The sequence below is a fragment of the Phascolarctos cinereus genome, unplaced genomic scaffold (assembly GCF_003287225.1).
Source record: "Phascolarctos cinereus isolate Bilbo 61053 unplaced genomic scaffold, phaCin_HiC Scaffold_4;HRSCAF=312, whole genome shotgun sequence".
In the NCBI taxonomy this organism is placed as follows: domain Eukaryota; kingdom Metazoa; phylum Chordata; class Mammalia; order Diprotodontia; family Phascolarctidae; genus Phascolarctos; species Phascolarctos cinereus.
Genome location: NW_027555847.1, coordinates 652710281 through 652723416, shown reverse-complemented (window position 1 = coordinate 652723416; position 13136 = coordinate 652710281). Strand labels below are relative to the sequence as shown.

General features: G+C 39.6%; 1 protein-coding gene across 1 annotated transcript in view; it reads left to right on the top strand.

The window, feature by feature from the left end:
* The first annotated feature begins 6461 nt into the window (after nt 1-6461).
* Nucleotides 6462-13136, top strand: part of LOC110214414 (uncharacterized) — a 31719-nt gene continuing 25044 nt past the window's right edge. Inside the window, exon 1 of the mRNA XM_020995332.2 lies at nt 6462-6565. The gene's annotated coding sequence lies outside the window, so the exon portion shown is untranslated. The remainder of the gene's footprint in view (nt 6566-13136) is intronic.

Here is a 13136-nt window from a genome sequence, read left to right as displayed (position 1 = left end):
GTGAAGTAAAGACATAGAGATAGGCAAGTTCTTTTCCTTTTTTTCTGCTGACCTCTTTATTTTCCTCAAATTCATATTTAATTCAACAAATATTTCGGCATCTATTTTGTACAGAGCCTTGTGCTTGTTGAAAACATGTTTCTGTCCCTTATAGGGCTCATAATCTAGGAAGGAGAATAAGATATAAATACAATCAATTACAAACTCTTATGTTAGAGGCTTCCTCCCAACACCAAAGGCCCAAGGATACTTTAGGGACTTCTAACTTCTGTGGCATGTTGCCGTCATCCAGGTTAAAGCTAAGAAATTCCATATTTACAAGGGCAACCACAATCTCCCCTTATAAGTATCCTGATTCACAAGGCTTCAAAATGCAAAACAAGGTTTGGTTTTGATTTTTAACACAGTAAAAATCCTGCATATGAATTCATAGAAAGTCAAGATTAGGATTATGGAATACATCCCATTGATTAGATTAAATATAGACCAAGGGGTTACTCAAAAGACCTTTAATACCACCAAGGTAGCATGGTCTTGGCTGTGGGGGTGCAGCCTAGACATTTGCAGGCCTAATGCCCTCTTGTGGCCAAAAGGGATATCTCAACCTTTAGGAAAGGGCTAAATACGCTGGAATAGTTTAACACCACCTGGACCCGAGGCTCAAGTAGATCAATTTGTGGTGAGCAATTCAGATATTGCACTAAGTTAATTAGCCTACTGGATAACTGATATAGTAATTCGTCTTTCCAGGGGCTTAAGGAAGCCACTGAAGCTATATAACAAAGGGACCAATGTTACAAATGTGATGACCTTTTTTAGTTTTTCTTTGGATCTGGTCTGTCTTTCCTTATCACCCTTGATCACCAAGTCTTCGTGCCTAAGTTGGGTAAATTAAGGAAACATGTTTGTAATATTCACTGTTCATCACACAGATTCAGCTCTTGCTATGCTTAGAGCATTCAAATATTTAATTTGAAGCAGAGCATACACTGTGTCAACAAATGTGTATGCCATAATATTTGAAAAGACCAGTTAAGTATTGCTACTGCCTTTGGGAAGACCATAAGAATTTAATTCCTCAAAGATATAACATGGTAAAGCAGTTCAACCAGGCCTGTGTGACACCTGGCCTTGAAATCCAACCAATCTAAAGCTAACAATTATTTCAAAAACAAGTAAATAGGAATCTGGGGTGGCTATGAAGGAAGCCCAGCTGAGGTTCACATAAGGGGCCACTAGCCCAGATGAGCAAGCCCCTTGAATGCTATTGTTTCAATGCCACATAAGCTTTTCAACACTTTATGAATGATACTCATATTCAAGAATGCCTAATTCAGAATGAGAGCTCTGGATTTGACACTTAGAGGATCTGGTTTGGGATCCCAGTTCTGCCACTAAAGGATGAAGGATGCTTAAAGCCTTTTTAGCGCATAGTTGAAGGCTACCACACCCAGCCAACAATCAGTAGAAAAGCCCAGGTTTAAAAAGGCTAGGTGTAAATTCCTTTCTTTGATTGCCTTCCTCCTGGTGTTAATACGTGGCCTCTGGCCCCAGAAGAATCAGGATTAGAAAATTTCTTTATCTCCTGTAAAATCTCAGATCATCTTTCTATGGCCCTAAAAACCTATTATTTCTAGAAACTTACTCAATGCACAATCCAGTTAGGTAGTGCACTGGGCCTAGAGTCAGGAAGACTGGTATTCAAAACCAACCTCAGACACTTACTAGCTATGTGACCCTAGGCAAGTCACTTAACCTCTGTCTGCCTCAGTTTCTTCATCTGTACAATGAAGATAATGATAGCACTTACCTAATAGGGTTGTTGTGAGAAGCAAATGAGATAAAATTTGTAAAGCACTTAGCACAATGCCTGGCACACAGTAGGCTCTTAATAAACACGTATTTCCTTCTTTCCATCCTTTCAAAACCTAACAGGCACTGTGTATTATCTGGGGTAGTAAAGCCTGAATGATGTGCCAGGTGAAAACTGCAAAATCATCAGTCTTTATCCCTGTTCCACATTCCTGCTTTTACCATTCTTATCTGCCAGCAACAAAATCATTAGTTTTGGGGCAGCATTCTGGTGGGCACAAAACCCTCTGGTCTCTGTATATGAGTAGTATAAACACATATACAATATATAGGTACATATGCACTTTTTCAAGTCACTAATAAATGCTTTGAGATTTGAAGGTGAAAAGTGAACAAAAAAGTTTAAAAAATGGTGTATGAGGATGGAATTTAGATTTCTGAACCACAGCTTAAAGTATAAGAATTATAAGCCTATGGCCACAAACAAAGGGCTTGGAATCTTATAGATCTAATCAAAAGGAATTTTAACTGAAAAGGAAGATATAGGGAGAAAAATCCACATGTGTACCCACTAAGCTAAATGCATTGAGTACGATTATGTATTTATATCCTTGTGCCCCTCCCCAGTAGCAGCAGAGTTGCCAAGAAATTTACAGAAGACATAATCTAGGAAAGAAGTCAGCAATAAAACCCAAAGTCTTTGATGTCTATATACAAATGTATAAAGTATGTGTAACAATGAAGATGAACTAGAGCCCCTAATTCATAGACATTAAAATTTTACTTTATAGATATCACTAAGATTTGGTGGGATGGGATCCATGACTGGAATATGGTTTTGGAAGTTTTTGTCTTATTCAAAATGAAGATGATAAGTAGAGTGGGGCAGGGGAAGAATAAGTTTATGTTAAAAAGAGAAAGCTCTATGAGAAATGAAGGAATAGAGCAAGCATGGGGCGAGGGAGAGCATTTGGGAGAAGATCAGTAGAGGCAGAGACAGAAACAAAAGGAATATGATCATTTGTGCATAGTCCAGACCATCTAAACAGAAAGGAAATAATTAAGTTCAAGAATCATATCAAAAGCCTGTCAGAAAGGCATGAGAGTAGTGATCAGGAGCTTCAATTATCCAACATATGTTGTAGGACTCTCTGCTAAAAGCAAAGAAGCTAATAATTTCTTGACTTACTTTAAGGATAAGTCCATACTCCAAAAGATGAAGGAAACAATGAAGGGAATTTCTATTTTGAACCTGATTCTCTTTAATAAAGAGAACTTGTTGTTGGGGTGAAAACGATGAAAATGTGAGGGGGAACAGGGGGAAGCAACTATTATAGTCTAGAATTTATAATGGAGAAGGAAAAAAAAGGTTTAATCTAACATGCAACCTAAATTGGGCAAAAAAAGATAAAGCTTACCAAATATTGTTTTTTGTCAGTCCTTCATTTTTTAAGAGAACCAATGATATCAGGGGTGATTTCTTGACTTTCAAGTGAATTGGATTTAAGTGAGGCAGGATTGCATAAAGTCATCGGCCTCACTTTCTCTTCCTGAAATCCAATGGCATGACAAAAGTCAAGATGACTGAGGATGGCCTGGAATGCAGTGGATGATCTTGGCATCTCTGATGCCTAATCAAGCTCTACACACCCCACAGCACCTAACAATGTCAGTGAGTAAGCTTCTTCTCTGGGTGGAAATTAGATCACAGATGTTTTTTACAGATGACTTGTTATTGCTGTATCTGTGAAGAAATTTTGACATGGTGGAGATAGGATTTTAGAGAACCATTCTGCTGGGGAAGTAAATGGGAGGCACCTGGACAAATCTTCAGAACGCCTGGTATAGTGTATAGAGCTGGTAACCTCAAAACAATTTATTCACCTAGAGCTTCAAGGTTTAATGTAAGTATTATTATCCTGATTTTATAGATGAAGACACTGAGGATCAGAAAACAGAAATAATTTGCCCAAGGTCACACAACTAGTAAATGGCAGACAAATCTCTTGTCTCTTTGCATTAACATCCTATATTGTAGCATGAACACAGAATCCTAGTCTTAATGTAAGGAAGATGTCTGACAGTACCTTCAGAATGGTGTGAGCCCCAATCAGATGAAGATCTGTGCACACAAATGAATATGCCTATACCTGAACAAGCTGAGGTGTCATCTGGGGAGTGACTGACTCCCTCTACTAATATAGATTTCAGCCCTTCTTGAGTTGCTTTGGCTGAAAAAAAAAATCGTTCCCTCTGGAAAGCCTTACGTTTAAGACCCTTTTGATATTTATCTAAACAAGTCCCCAGATGACAGCATCCATAGCTTGTTCCAAGCTTGTTCAGCTCAACAGAACCTAAGATAGCTTTTGCTCTCCTAGGGTAACTTTTGATAACCCAAGATACTGAAGTTTAAGATATGTATACAAGTAAACATAAAAATAAGAGCTAGTATTTATATCATGCTTTAAGTTTTACAAAGCATAGTACATATTTTATCAATTTGATCCTCACAACAAACCTAGGAGCTAGGAACTATTATTTTTTTCCTTTTTACACATGAGGAAACTGAGATAGATAGAGGTTAAGCTAGGGGTGGGGAACCTTCAGCCTGGAGGCCACTTGTGGCCCTCTAGGTCCTCAAGTGAGGCCCCTTAACTGAATCCAAACTTCATAGAACAAATCCCTTTAATAAGAGGATTTGTTCTGTAAAACTTGGACTCAGTCAAAAGGCGAAAGGTTCCCCACTCCTGTTAAGCTATTGGGCTAGGAATACAGCTAAGTGAGTATCTGAGAAGGGATTTTAACTCAGGTTTCAAGCACTTTTAGCCACTAAGATGAGTGTATAAGAAAAGTACAAGGTGCTATGAGATCAAATGGGGATGTCACCTCCATCTGTACACATTCAAAAAGGATGCTGGCATTGGAACTGGCCTCCAGTTCCAGTTATCTACATCCACCTCTTATTCCTCTATTGGACAGTAATTTAATTCAACAAACATTTATTAAGGACCTGTTTTGGCCAAACCTTTGTGCAAGATGCTAAAGATACAACGACAAATGCCCCTGCTCTCAAGGTGTTCACATTCTACTGGGGAAACAACAGATAAGAAAATACAAACAGATAAGAAAACACAGAAGTAACATAAGAAAATACAAAATCTATACAAAGGAAATTTAAAGTAATTTTGGGGCAGGAGGGTAGCACTGATTGGATACAGAGGATAAGGGAAAATGAAGAGGTAAAGATGACAGATCACAAATTCAGGTAACTAGGAAGAATTGTGGTGCTCTCAAAAGAAATATGGAAGTTAGGGAAGAGGGGCAGATTTAGGATAAAAGATAATGAATTCTGGTTTGAACATGTTGATTTTGAGATGGCAATGGGACATCTAGGTAGAGATATCCAATAGGCTGGTGGAAATTCAGGAGTATAGCTTAGAAGAGAAATGAGAGTGGTATATGTAGGTTTGTCCCTTATCTACTTAAAAACGATAATAGGTTCCCACTGAAGCTGAGGAGATCATCAGGAGAGTGTAAAAGAGAAAAAAGCAGACGTAACAAAATTGAACCCAGGAGTCCAGGGAGCAGGACAGATGATTCAATAAAGGAAACTAGGAATTGGTTAAACAGAAGAATCAAGGTACAGCAGTGTAAAAACTTTTAAAAACAAAAAACAGGAAATAGAGTGTATCCAGAGGAGAGGTTGTCCACAGTCTCAAATGCTACAGGGGTCAAAAAGGATGAAGATGAGGGGGAAAAAAACCCAACAACCACCTTTGGACCGAACAATTAGGAGATCCTTGGTAACCTTGGAGTCATTTCAGTTTCAGTAGAGTGACGGTATTAGAAGCCAGATTAGAGGGAATGAGAAGTAACCAAGCAAAGAGGAGCTAGAGGCAAATAGTGTAGACAGCTTCCCTTCTAAGTTTTTGATCGTGAACGGGAAAGGGATATAGAATGACTGCTAGGCAGCATTGTGGCCGGAGTGTTGGATTTGTAGTCAGGGAGACCGGAGTGCACATCCAGGGTCAGACCCTTACTATTTGGGTGATCCTAGGCAAGTTATTTAACCTTTCTCAGCCTGTTTCCTCACCTGTAAAACGAGCCGGATGAATAGCACTACCTGCCATGGTTGCTGGGGATCAGATGAGCTAATGTACTCAAAGCACTTCGCAAACCTTAAAGTGCTATACGAAAGTTGAGCAGTTATCATTATTAGCTGAGGGCATGACAGGACCACGCTCTTTTAAGGGTAGGGTAGAGCCAGTACGTCTGTAGGTGGCAGGGAAAGTACTACGGCAAGAAGAGAGCCTGGAGAGGAAAGGAGAGATCTTTGCCAGGTGGCTTCCCCTTGATTCCTAGCCAGAGCTCCCCGCTCCCGACGCTGCAGTAAAGGAGTGTCAAGTCAAAGAATGAGGAGTGGCTCTTGGTATTCGGGGTCACTAAGAGGCCGGGGAAGAGGGCAGGGTCCTGGGGAGGGACGGCCCGACAAGCGGAGAGAGGAGCAACGAGCTCTAGTTCCCAACGCTGCGGGAGTCTTTGCAGCCGCTCCAGGAAAGGGCTTAGGCTTTAGCGCCGGAGAAAGAAGCGTACGGTCCTCCAGGAGGCCTAGAGCGTCCTCGCGATGGACCCAAGGGGGACCGGATTGGGCAGCGCACCAGGAGAGTGCTTCCGGTCGTTGGCCGGGACCAGGGTCTGAGAGGCTGCGACGCGTCCTCCGCCGCCAGAGGCCCCGGGGGACCCCGAGCTCAGGGTGAGTTTGGGTCCCAGTTGCTTTTAAATCCCCTTCAGCCAGCCAGCCCCGGGTCCCAGAAACCTGGCGTCGCGTGCACGTGAGTGTGTGCTTGTGCGCGTGCGATCGGGCCTGTGTGTTGGAAGGGGGGGGGTCCGCGTTCGGAGCGGAACTAGTTATCTTTGCCCTTCAAACTCGTCTCTCTCCCAAACTTCTCTCCGCTCCCTCCCCCCTTCTCTCTTTCTCTCTGTCTCTCCCCACGAAGGTCCCTGACCCGCCTTCTCCCTCCCGTCCCCCGAGTCCGTTGCAGTATATTGCCCATTTCTCTCTTCCTCCGTCTTACGCTGACCCAGCTACCCCCTTCATCACCTGCCCCATTGCAGGAGCCTCCCGGTGGGTCTCCCTATCTCCAGAATCTCCCTTCGGCCGTCCATCCTCCACGCAGCTGCCCAATGGACGTTACTCAGTGATGAGTCTCAGCCACATCACTCGCCTGCTTTGCGAGCTCCACGGCCTCCCTGCTGGGATCTAATGCACACTCCTCCGGAGTTTAAAGCGCCTCGTGTTTTGGCTCCGACTTACCCTTCCAGACCACTTACACGTTACTTCCCTTCAAGCGTTCCAAGTGCTTGTCGGACTGTTACTTCTTGCAGTTTCATTTCCCATCTCCATACCTTTGCACGTATTCCTTGAATGCTTTCTTTTCTCCCTTCTTCATCTTAGAATCCTTTGCTCCATTCAAGGTTCACATCCAGAGCCAACTCTAAAAGGAGGCTTTTCTTGATCCACCCAGTTGTTACTGAGAAAAATTACCTCCCTCTCCCCTGCCCCATGTTTTTATTTTGTGTTTACTTTGAATAGTTTCCATTTTTCTCGTCTATGTGTATGTTATTCTCTCTAGTAGAATGTAAGCTGCTTGAGTGTGGAGAATTTTTTTTGTCTTTTTTTTCCCTAGCACTAGCATAATGTTTGATACGTAGTAGATATTTAATAAATGCTTCTTGAATTAAATTTCATTGTGTCGGAGTTACATATGTTTGTACCGATTGGGAATATATGTATGGGAAGTGTTTATCTCTGTTGGCTGTGTTGGGTGTCTATCTCTTAGATGGCCTGTGTTGGAAATGTGTTCCTATCTGTTGAGTATATGTGTATATCTGCAGATTTCTTTGCGGGTGCCTCGAGCACACTTGTCCTCCTTGAATTATTGTTCTCTCACGTCCAACTCTTCATGACCCTGTTTGGTGTTTTCTTGGCAAAAATACTAGAGTGGTTTGCTACTTTCCTTTCCAGATCATTTTACATATGAGGAAACTGAAGCACAGGTTGGCTTGCCCAGGGTCACAAAGCTACAAAGTGTCTACAAAGTGTCATTTCAACTCAGCCTCCAGGGCTCTATCCACAATGTCACCTAGCTGCCTCTATTGATTGAAGGTAATAACTTTTCTATAGTGGTTTAAGATTATTTTACATGCCTTATTTCATTTATTTCTCTTAACAACCTTGTGTGAAGAGGCAATTGGACATATTTCTGGTTGCATGAGTCTGAATCAAAAGCAACTGTGTGTAACAGGTAGTAAAAATAAATAAAGAACCTGTGATTTTAAAACTGTGGAAACCTTAGCAAATTCCCTGAGGTGAAAAGAGATGAAGGTATTTACCTGTGGTCAAGCAGCTGCTAAGTGTCAGAGAAGGGGTTTGAATCTAGGCCTTCCTGATTCTGAGGTGATCTGACCCTAATTTTTATTCTGAAGTTTGGAACCAGTTTCCTAAAATAATGATACCAGGGGGTGAGAAAGGGAAGAGGAAGAAAGATGGAAATAGAGTTAGAAGAGAGCATGTCCACCTACTATGAAATGTGAGAACAGTGAGGCCTTTTCTTTCTTCAAAGACTTGTATGGATCAGTGAGCTCATCAACATAGGTATTCCCTCTTGTGATAAAGATCAGAAGCCATCTATGCCTGCCTGTCCTGTGTAATTCTCATCCATGCCCTTCTCAAAGTTTGCTATAGTTGATCCCCCCCACATACTTTCTGGGGGCCTTTTTCAATTTTCTTTGATATAAGTGAGATAACATTGGAGATTTTGGATATTCTGTTGTTCTTACCATCTGACCAACCTATCTTTTTTATTCACACATTTCTTTGAAGATATACTTTACCTCTCTTCTCCTTCATTCTTCCTTGTTTATAATTTGTTACAGGGTGGTGCAGTGGATAGAGCACTAGGACTGAAGTCCCAGCCTTATACACCTAGCTTTGTGACCCAGGGCAAGTCACTTAACCTTTGCCTCAGTTTCTTCAACAAAAAAATAGGGAGAATAATATCACCTATATCCCAGGGTTGTTGTGAGGATCAAATGAGAAAATATTTGTAAAGCGTTTAGCATAGTGCCCAGCACATAGTAGGCACTTAACAAAGGCGTACTCTCCATCTCTCTTCTCATGCCTTTCTTCTCCTCTCCAGTACCCTCTGGAAGATACTTACCCTCGCTTCTTTGGAGACCAGAGTGTACCATGACGCACAGTTATGCAACACTGGTAGAGTATTAGTATTAAAATTATAGGCCTTCGTTTCAGGAAGAAATTTGGGGTCATTTAAAGAACTTTGAAATTTCCAAAGAGCAATCAGTCCTACTCTTCTACTCCTGTTCAATATACATGTACACAGATACATGTTTATAAATACATATTTGTATATCAACCATCCTGTAAACTCATCTTTCAGAAGATATATCTCAATCATCAAACTCATCTAGATGATATCTAGATATCTACTGATCAATCAATTTATAGTTGTTTATCTGACTACATATAAAGGTCTAGATAATAGGTATTCTTTATCCATTTTTTTTCCTTGGGCAGATATTTAACTCAAAATCTTTCAAGTCATTGTGAACCTCATACAGGAGACTGCAGTGTTCCAAGTCTTGATGCACTCAGCATGATATAATCTCCAAGCAGGAGTACCTGGAAGATCTTACTCTCTACAAAGCATTCTTCTCACTAGACTCTGTAACAGTGATAAGCACCTTTTGTGAGCATACATGTTTTATTCCCTTGCCTGATCTTAATGATCAGAGGGTTGCTGAACAAAGTAATTTGCTCAACATCATATCCTTCAAGCAGTCTTGTATAATTTTAACGTATGTATGGGAGACATCTTGTTGAAACACAGCCTTTAAGGCAATGTTAACAACGTTTTGTTCTACTGAATAAAATTTTTTAAAGTCAACAAGCAATAAACATGTTAGTGTCTTTTTTTTGTCAATTCTGTGATGGTACAGATGTGGTCTGCTATTAAATAGTGTTTATCAAAGCCTACTAATACCTTCATTTAAGTGTGTCCTAGTTGCCAGCTAGCTATAGATTATTCTCTTAAAGAGGCATGGATTTATATGAACTGAAGCACAGCAAAATGAAGTAAGCAGAATTTGGAAAATAATGTATGCAAGGTAAATGGAAAAGGCAACAACATAACAATTGAAAAGGTAATGCTGCAAAATTATAATAACCAAATGTGGCCACAAAAAAGATGATAGAAGATACCTCCCCCTCTTATTTGCAGAGGTGGGAACCATAGTTGTAGCATACTGAATATTCCATCAGACTTTTTTTGACGTATTGGTTAATTTTGTGGAAGTTTTTAAACTTTCTCTTTTTAAATTCGTTATTATGGGGGATGGCCTTCTGAGAGTTGGTAGAGAGAGGGATACAGTGCGAAATATAGGCTATATTGGTGATGATAATGGGATCCATTTGGAATCAAGCCAAAAAATGGCAATAACATTTTTAAAAGATTTTCTGTATGATTTCATATAGCTGGAAAAGTAGGCATATGAGTTGGTAGTTATAGACGTTCTCTTGGTGACCCTTTCTTTGGTAGTAATAAGGTTTGAGGTTTTCTCTGTGCCTTTGGCATCTTCCCCTCCTTTAGTCCCCTTGAGACTCAGTCCCTCAGCATGCTCATAATTGGGTCCTCACCTGCACAGATCTCTTCTATGTCTCCTGGACCAGTCCACTGCCTTTTTCATCTTTGGTCTCTTCAGGGCCTATTTCATCTCCTCTATCAGCACATCCAGGACTATGATGTTAGAGTTGAGTGTGACGATTCCACTGTCTACAGAGAATTTGTTATAACAATCTTTGCTGATCTTTTCCCATTTCTTTCTTCTGTTTATTTTACACTTTTCAATTGCATCCTTAAATTCCCTTGGGATGAGTTTGAAATTGCTGTATGAAATTTTTTAATTGTTGCTAATGTCCTTTCCTCCATACATAGCCCATTTTTTTCAGCATTAATAGCTCATTTAAACACATATGGTTAGTATTATTTTAATTGTACATCCTACCTTTTTTGGATTTTTATTCTCCTAGCTTTCTGTTAATTTTTACTTTTGCCTTAATAAAAAGGAAATAATCATTTATATAGTGTGCCAGGCACTAAGCACTTTATAAATATTACCTCATTTGGTTCTCACAGCAGACCTGGGAGGTAAGTATCTTTATTATCCCCATTTTATATTTCAGGAAATCGAGTCAAACAGAGGCGAAGTGACTTGCCCAAAGTCACACAGCTAGTAAGCACCTGAGGTCAAATTTGAATTCAGATCTTTCTGACTCCAGGCCCAATGCTCTATCTACTATGCACCTAGCAGCAGTTGTCTGACTGTACACACAGTGCTGATTCAGGAATGACTCTTCCATCAGTAATGAATCTTTCCTGACTTAAGATAATTATGTTTCAATTTTTTGTGGCACTATTAATGCTTGCCATATCCAGTACCTTCCAATGCTTCCAGTCTTTGGCCTTTCTCATTCTTTACTCTTGAATCATATTTTGCAATATATTTTTACCATCCTCACTTATTCCCATCTTTGTATTCATTGATATCACTGATTATCAGTGTATGTGTTGATTTAATTTGGATGGTTTTATTCAGCATAGAATGTCTCTATGTCTTCATCCTCTGCAAGAGATTTCAAGTCCACAAGCAATTATTAAGTGCCTACTATGTTCCAGGCATTAAGCTACAATTATTTTCATTTTTATCTTTTTGCAAATGCTTATCACAAACACCATATAAGACAAGATAAATATACATCCCATTCAATAATATTGTTACCTTTGGATACAGAATAAAACACATTTTACCAGCTACCTTATTTATTTCTCTAAGAGAACCTCTATGCTATTCCTCCTCCATTTAGATGTAACTTCATTCTGTCTTCTGATTTCATTTATAGCAAGATGTCAGGATTAGTACAATTCAGTTCTTTCAATAATATGTCTATTCTTTATTGGCTGGACCAAGTACCAACAGCTAAGCGAATGTTTATAAACAGTCTAAAAACTGCGATTCCTCTAATGTCTTAGTGTTGCTCATATATACCTTTCTCTCCACTCAGACACCTGCTACCCTGGTACAAGTTCTCACTACCTCTTGCATGGACTATTGCAGCAGCCCTCTGGTTTAGTAAATGTGGGAACTTTCTGCATATCCTTGAACATATACAGAGCAATGAGATATCTGGGTCAGAGGATATGTGACTTTCTTCATAGAATTCCAGGTTTCCTGAGAAGTTGGACCACTTCACAGCTTCATCAGCAGTGTGTTAATGTGCTTGTTTTCCCACATTTCCTTCAATATTTACTTTTTACAACATTTATTATCTTTGCCAAGTTTCTGGGCATGAGATGAAAACTCAGAATTGTTTTAATTGCATTTCTTGGGGCACTAGGTGGCACAGTGGATAGAGCACTGGCCCTGAAGTCAGGAGGACCTGAGTTTAAATCCGGCCTCAGACCAAACACTTGATACTTACTAGCCGTGTGACCCTGGGCAAGTCACTTACCCCCAATTGCCTAAAAATAAAAAAAATTAATTTTTTTTCATTTCTTTTATTATTAGCAATTTGGAGCAATCTCTCATGTGGTTAATGATAGTTTGCAATTCTTTTTATATCCCTTGACCACTTAAGTATTGAGGAATACTGCTCTTCTCACATATTCGTATTAATTCTTATCTATTTGGGCTATAAAAATTTTATCAGAGATATTTGCTGCAAAGATTTTTTTCCCCCCTCTTTAACTCAGCTATCCCATTGTTGGGCATACGCTTAAGGATAGTATCCCTTCTTATCCTAATTGCACTGATTTATTTATATAAAAGTTTTTAAATTTTATGTACTTTCAACTGTGTATTTTATTTCTTTTTTAGCATTTCCTCTAATCCTTGTTTAAGAATGATCCTTTTAGCGATAGTTGTGAAAGGTATTGCCTTCTATCTTTCTGTAATTTTTAAAAATGATGTGACTGTCTATATTTGGATTGCGTATACATTTGGAACTTATTATAATAGATAGTGTAAAGTGCTCGAGTGAACCAGTTTTCTGCCAAACTGCTTTCTAACTTTCACAGCAATTCTCAGTGAATAGGCAGACTTTCCCCAAGTAGTTTGTGATCTTGATTTTATTGAATTTGTGATTTTGGTTTTATTAACACTGAGTTCCTGAATTCAATTGTTTCTGATTTTAAGATTAGCTAGACTCATTTCACCAATCTACTTGTCTATTTTTTAACCAATACCAA